Genomic DNA, 7,500 nt, shown 5'->3' with positions numbered 1-7,500 from the left:
CAGTTAGTGGGGGCATTTTCGTTCTTGACTTTTCTTCGCCCGAATTTTTTTCTCGCCTGTTTAGACTTTTCCCTGCTCCCACTAACTGCCCCTGGGTCTCCGAGGAAGGAAAGCCACTATCTTCGAGAAAAAGAAGATTGAAAATATAACACGACAAGACCTACTATTAATAAATAACAAGACCTACTATTTATTATTATGTCTATCTACATTAATGTATTAAAATTCCACCGTTGAAGGTTTGTGTAGTAGTCAGTAGTTGTGCCTAAGGGAGACGTTTTTCACGAGGCGTTTGAAACCAGATAGAGGAGGGGACGTTCTAATTCCAGAGTTTCGAAGCAAGCAACCGTGGACAATTTTCCTGTCGGTGTAGGTTGGATCAGTGGCTTGACCTGATCGGCGTTATTTCAAGTTGAGAAACTAAATATTTTAAGCAAAAGCCGATACAACGTAGATTTGATTTTAGTGATGCAATTAATCCCTATGGAAAAAATATTTTCTAACAGAGACTCGACCCGTAAGGCCAGGGAAGCTTTTTTAATTTTAAAAGGCAGGACAATTGATCCCAACGGTCTTAATATCCGCGAAGAAACGTATTAGATTTCAGTTTATTATTTTGAGTGATTTCCGCTATTTTTCCGTGACTCTTAGTATTTCAATTCAAAATCTTTGTAACTGCCATGTTTTATCACATTTTTCCAGTTTTACGTCAACATCCATTTACTATATATATATATATATATACCTTATGATGTGTCCAAGTTTATCCTACGAAGAGTGCTCTACACCCACAAGTGGGGGAGCGTTACAATAGTTCAATGAATGGGACTAGTCGTTTGACATTTGCCTACAGGCCTGTTTCGTGGAGGCTTTAGGCTTCCACTCTTCAGGGCTTTTTTAATTAAACTGTGTGTTGCCTGCAGTATTTATAAATGGTCATCTTTCCACATACGTGCGTGCAAAAAATTCACGAGGTCATTAGTGTAAGTGTCCACAAACTCGCTATCACAAGCATTCACAAGATCGCTATCATGAGCATTTACAAGATCGTTCGTGCGTAGCGTAACTTAAATGCTTGTTATCACACTATCCGTTCTTTATAAGAAATTTTCTTGCGTGCTATCCGTTCTTTATAAGAAATTTTCTTGCGTGCCTACATGTGCTAATCAATTCTGATCTTTTGTTCAGGGATGCAAGATCGCTGTGACAGATGATAAAGAACTTTTCTAAGTTACACAGATTGCATGTTTTTGTTACGTTCGTGTACGCTCTCGCCTTTCCCAGGATCTTCCATGTTACTTGATAGTTAGCTCCTTCTTCCTTTAAATGCCATATGTGTTTACTCAGCTCGGTTTGATTCCGTTGCGTTTCCTTGATAAATGATTGCTTGTGATTTGCGAGTCTGGCCTTGAAAGTGGTGTCAGTGAGCCCTACGTATGTTTGTACGCTTTCGTTGTTGCCCGATGTGACGGTTGCTTGGTAAACGATACCCTTGGCTAGGCACTGATTATCTAAAGGGCACTCTGCCTTCTTTCTACAATTGCATAGGTTTTGGCTGGGGTCTTCTGTGTTTGGCTTTATCAGATTCTTGTTGTGCGCGCTAATGATTGATTTCACGTTGGGCATGCAGCTGTATGACAGCTTAAGGGTGTTGCGATTGAATATGGCGTGCAGGACGTGGCGCCTAGGAAAACATTGCCTCACGATTTTCAGAAACTCTCTTCCTAGGTTGGTTTTTACTCTGGCGTCAAATGGAGGGTTGAACCAGGTGATGTTTCTAGTTCGTTTTCGCCGTCTTTTATTTCTTCGATCTTTCGGGGCGAAGTGTAGCTTGTACTCGTAGCCACTTTTTTCCAGGGCCGCTTGGTACGGTGGAGCTGCATTGTTGAATTCCCTCTCATCGGATGATATGTCTGACAGCCTTTGGTTTATGCTTTCTGGGATACGTTTCAGTATTTCGGGCGGGTGGTTACTCTTTGCGTGGACGTATGAGGGTGTGTTACCAGGTTTCATGTACGGTTGGTGTTTGCCATTGTTGAGGTTCAGTGTCACGTCCAGATAATTGATTACTTTCTTGTTCGCTTCGATGGTTATTTTCAATCCTTTCTCACTGAACACGGCGCATATTTTCTTCTTTGCTGTTTCGACCATTTGTGGAGTATCATGAGAGACAGCTAGACCATCATCTCTATACAGTCCAATATCGTTTCCGCAGATGGGTTTCAAATGTGTTAGCATGTAGACAATTATAAGCTCACATGTTTCTGCGCCATCGTACGAGCCCATGGTCACATCAAATAGGCCACTTTTCTTTACCCAAGGGGATTCTCCGCTGTAAAGCAGGTTTTGTTTTGCATGCGTAATTATGTTTATTTCCTCTGGTGGAATGTTCGTGTAGTTCGCGGCGAACTCAATCGCTTCGGCTAGGAGCTTTTCGGTGATTGATGGATAAAAGTCCACGATATCGAAGCATATGAATTGTGCTGTTTGCTTCTCCTTAATTCCGTTGAACCATTCCAGTACTGATTGCGTGTTTCTCCAAAGGTTGACCTTTGTCGCAGTAGCTACGTTTTTCACGATCTTTTGAAGAATTTGTTTACTAATGCGTCCGATTTCTGATTTCGTTGGGCTGATTAATCGGCATGTCGGGGAGTTGGTGAAGTTTGGCTTATGGTCTTTTAAGGTTATGAAAGCGTCGCGCTTGGCCATTATGTCGATTCTATCTGAGAGGTCTAGCCTTTCGGAAATTTCCTTTGCTTCTTTATTGATCTTATCCTCTTGTGTTTTCTGTGCTTTCTTGTATGACTTTTGGATGTTTTTGTTCAGGAGTTCGTTGTACTGGCCAGGTTCCATTCTGTAATAATTGGTGGTCTTGTCGGCTTTGACTATGAGGTGGTCGTCGTCATTGATCTTCTTGATGTCTTTACTCAGATCGCTTTGAAAATCGTTTCTTCTTTGCTCGAACTCCACGTTACTAATTAGCTCTGTTTTGACAGAGCTAATTAGTAACGTGGAGTTCGAGCAAAGAAGAAACGATTTTCAAAGCGATCTGAGTAAAGACATCAAGAAGATCAATGACGACGACCACCTCATAGTCAAAGCCGACAAGACCACCAATTATTACAGAATGGAACCTGGCCAGTACAACGAACTCCTGAACAAAAACATCCAAAAGTCATACAAGAAAGCACAGAAAACACAAGAGGATAAGATCAATAAAGAAGCAAAGGAAATTTCCGAAAGGCTAGACCTCTCAGATAGAATCGACATAATGGCCAAGCGCGACGCTTTCATAACCTTAAAAGACCATAAGCCAAACTTCACCAACTCCCCGACATGCCGATTAATCAGCCCAACGAAATCAGAAATCGGACGCATTAGTAAACAAATTCTTCAAAAGATCGTGAAAAACGTAGCTACTGCGACAAAGGTCAACCTTTGGAGAAACACGCAATCAGTACTGGAATGGTTCAACGGAATTAAGGAGAAGCAAACAGCACAATTCATATGCTTCGATATCGTGGACTTTTATCCATCAATCACCGAAAAGCTCCTAGCCGAAGCGATTGAGTTCGCCGCGAACTACACGAACATTCCACCAGAGGAAATAAACATAATTACGCATGCAAAACAAAACCTGCTTTACAGCGGAGAATCCCCTTGGGTAAAGAAAAGTGGCTTATTTGATGTGACCATGGGCTCGTACGATGGCGCAGAAACATGTGAGCTTATAATTGTCTACATGCTAACACATTTGAAACCCATCTGCGGAAACGATATTGGACTGTATAGAGATGATGGTCTAGCTGTCTCTCATGATACTCCACAAATGGTCGAAACAGCAAAGAAGAAAATATGCGCCGTGTTCAGTGAGAAAGGATTGAAAATAACCATCGAAGCGAACAAGAAAGTAATCAATTATCTGGACGTGACACTGAACCTCAACAATGACAAACACCAACCGTACATGAAACCTGGTAACACACCCTCATACGTCCACGCAAAGAGAAACCACCCGCCCGAAATACTGAAACCCAGAAAGCATAAACCAAAGGCTGTCAGACATATCATCCGATGAGAGGGAATTCAACAATGCAGCTCCACCGTACCAAGCGGCCCTGGAAAAAAGTGGCTACGAGTACAAGCTACACTTCGCCCCGAAAGATCGAAGAAATAAAAGACGGCGAAAACGAACTAGAAACATCACCTGGTTCAACCCTCCATTTGACGCCAGAGTAAAACCTAGGAAGAGAGTTTCTGAAAATCGTGAGGGAATGTTTTCCTAGGCGCCACGTCCTGCACGCCATATTCAATCGCAACACCCTTAAGCTGTCATACAGCTGCATGCCCAACGTGAAATCAATCATTAGCGCGCACAACAAGAATCTGATAAAGCCAAACACAGAAGACCCCAGCCAAAACCTATGCAATTGTAGAAAGAAGGCAGAGTGCCCTTTAGATAATCAGTGCCTAGCCAAGGGTATCGTTTACCAAGCAACCGTCACATCGGGCAACAACGAAAGCGTACAAACATACGTAGGGCTCACTGACACCACTTTCAAGGCCAGACTCGCAAATCACAAGCAATCATTTATCAAGGAAACGCAACGGAATCAAACCGAGCTGAGTAAACACATATGGCATTTAAAGGAAGAAGGAGCTAACTATCAAGTAACATGGAAGATCCTGGGAAAGGCGAGAGCGTACACGAACGTAACAAAAACATGCAATCTGTGTAACTTAGAAAAGTTCTTTATCATCTATCACAGCGATCTTGCATCCCTGAACAAAAGATCAGAATTGATTAGCACATGTAGGCACGCAAGAAAATTTCTTATAAAGAACGGATAGCACGCAAGAAAATTTCTTATAAAGAACGGATAGTGTGATAACAAGCATTTAAGTTACGCTACGCACGAACGATCTTGTAAATGCTTATGATAGCGATCTTGTGAATGCTTGTGATAGCGAGTTTGTGGACACTTACACTAATGACCTCGTGAATTTTTTGCACGCACGTATGTGGAAAGATGACCATTTATAAATACTGCAGGCAACACACAGTTTAATTAAAAAAGCCCTGAAGAGTGGAAGCCTAAAGCCTCCACGAAACAGGCCTGTAGGCAAATGTCAAACGACTAGTCCCATTCATTGAACTATTGTAACGCTCCCCCACTTGTGGGTGTAGAGCACTCTTCGTAGGATAAACTTGGACACACCATAAGGTATACTTAGCTCCGCCGTTCGTCGGCTGTAGAGCACTCTCCCAACGCATCTTCGTAATGGACAAGATTTCGTTCGACTACTCTACAAAAAACACCCCCTGCACTAAGAAAAAGAACTACCTGGTAAAGCTTATCGAGAAAACAGAAAAACTAATCCGCAACATGCGATGGAGAGCCCACGCGTACCTACACCCAGAATCAATGAACCAAAATCGAAAGGAGACGTACGGATTCAATTCGAGACGCGCACCGCCCGTGATAGAGGAATTGAAAGACTTTGAATGCAGAATGACAGAGCTAATTAGTAACGTGGAGTTCGAGCAAAGAAGAAACGATTTTCAAAGCGATCTGAGTAAAGACATCAAGAAGATCAATGACGACGACCACCTCATAGTCAAAGCCGACAAGACCACCAATTATTACAGAATGGAACCTGGCCAGTACAACGAACTCCTGAACAAAAACATCCAAAAGTCATACAAGAAAGCACAAAAAACACAAGAGGATAAGATCAATAAAGAAGCAAAGGAAATTTCCGAAAGGCTAGACCTCTCAGATAGAATCGACATAATGGCCAAGCGCGACGCTTTCATAACCTTAAAAGACCATAAGCCAAACTTCACCAACTCCCCGACATGCCGATTAATCAGCCCAACGAAATCAGAAATCGGACGCATTAGTAAACAAATTCTTCAAAAGATCGTGAAAAACGTAGCTACTGCGACAAAGGTCAACCTTTGGAGAAACACGCAATCAGTACTGGAATGGTTCAACGGAATTAAGGAGAAGCAAACAGCACAATTCATATGCTTCGATATCGTGGACTTTTATCCATCAATCACCGAAAAGCTCCTAGCCGAAGCGATTGAGTTCGCCGCGAACTACACGAACATTCCACCAGAGGAAATAAACATAATTACGCATGCAAAACAAAACCTGCTTTACAGCGGAGAATCCCCTTGGGTAAAGAAAAGTGGCTTATTTGATGTGACCATGGGCTCGTACGATGGCGCAGAAACATGTGAGCTTATAATTGTCTACATGCTAACACATTTGAAACCCATCTGCGGAAACGATATTGGACTGTATAGAGATGATGGTCTAGCTGTCTCTCATGATACTCCACAAATGGTCGAAACAGCAAAGAAGAAAATATGCGCCGTGTTCAGTGAGAAAGGATTGAAAATAACCATCGAAGCGAACAAGAAAGTAATCAATTATCTGGACGTGACACTGAACCTCAACAATGGCAAACACCAACCGTACATGAAACCTGGTAACACACCCTCATACGTCCACGCAAAGAGTAACCACCCGCCCGAAATACTGAAACGTATCCCAGAAAGCATAAACCAAAGGCTGTCAGACATATCATCCGATGAGAGGGAATTCAACAATGCAGCTCCACCGTACCAAGCGGCCCTGGAAAAAAGTGGCTACGAGTACAAGCTACACTTCGCCCCGAAAGATCGAAGAAATAAAAGACGGCGAAAACGAACTAGAAACATCACCTGGTTCAACCCTCCATTTGACGCCAGAGTAAAAACCAACCTAGGAAGAGAGTTTCTGAAAATCGTGAGGCAATGTTTTCCTAGGCGCCACGTCCTGCGCGCCATATTCAATCGCAACACCCTTAAGCTGTCATACAGCTGCATGCCCAACGTGAAATCAATCATTAGCGCGCACAACAAGAATCTGATAAAGCCAAACACAGAAGACCCCAGCCAAAACCTATGCAATTGTAGAAAGAAGGCAGAGTGCCCTTTAGATAATCAGTGCCTAGCCAAGGGTATCGTTTACCAAGCAACCGTCACATCGGGCAACAACGAAAGCGTACAAACATACGTAGGGCTCACTGACACCACTTTCAAGGCCAGACTCGCAAATCACAAGCAATCATTTATCAAGGAAACGCAACGGAATCAAACCGAGCTGAGTAAACACATATGGCATTTAAAGGAAGAAGGAGCTAACTATCAAGTAACATGGAAGATCCTGGGAAAGGCGAGAGCGTACACGAACGTAACAAAAACATGCAATCTGTGTAACTTAGAAAAGTTCTTTATCATCTGTCACAGCGATCTTGCATCCCTGAACAAAAGATCAGAATTGATTAGCACATGTAGGCACGCAAGAAAATTTCTTATAAAGAACGGATAGCACGCAAGAAAATTTCTTATAAAGAACGGATAGTGTGATAACAAGCATTTAAGTTACGCTACGCACGAACGATCTTGTAAATGCTTATGATAGCGATCTTGTGAATGCTTGTGAT

The 7,500-nt window shown here is 42.5% G+C and overlaps 1 protein-coding gene across 3 annotated transcripts in view; it reads left to right on the top strand.

Annotated features, from left to right (window-relative positions):
* LOC138021818 (uncharacterized) overlaps positions 1-107 on the top strand; it is a 44,677-nt gene extending 44,570 nt beyond the window's left edge. For all 3 annotated transcript variants that reach the window (XM_068868836.1, XM_068868835.1, XM_068868837.1), the window contains one exon: positions 1-107. This exon is cut by the window's left edge and continues 2,024 nt beyond it. The gene's annotated coding sequence lies outside the window, so the exon portion shown is untranslated.
* The last annotated feature ends 7,393 nt before the right edge of the window (positions 108-7,500 follow it).

This window comes from Montipora capricornis, chromosome 10 (assembly GCF_036669925.1).
Source record: "Montipora capricornis isolate CH-2021 chromosome 10, ASM3666992v2, whole genome shotgun sequence".
NCBI classification, from domain to species: domain Eukaryota; kingdom Metazoa; phylum Cnidaria; class Anthozoa; order Scleractinia; family Acroporidae; genus Montipora; species Montipora capricornis.
The sequence above is the reverse complement of the archived record's forward strand: the minus strand, read 5'-3'. Positions and strand labels throughout refer to the sequence as shown.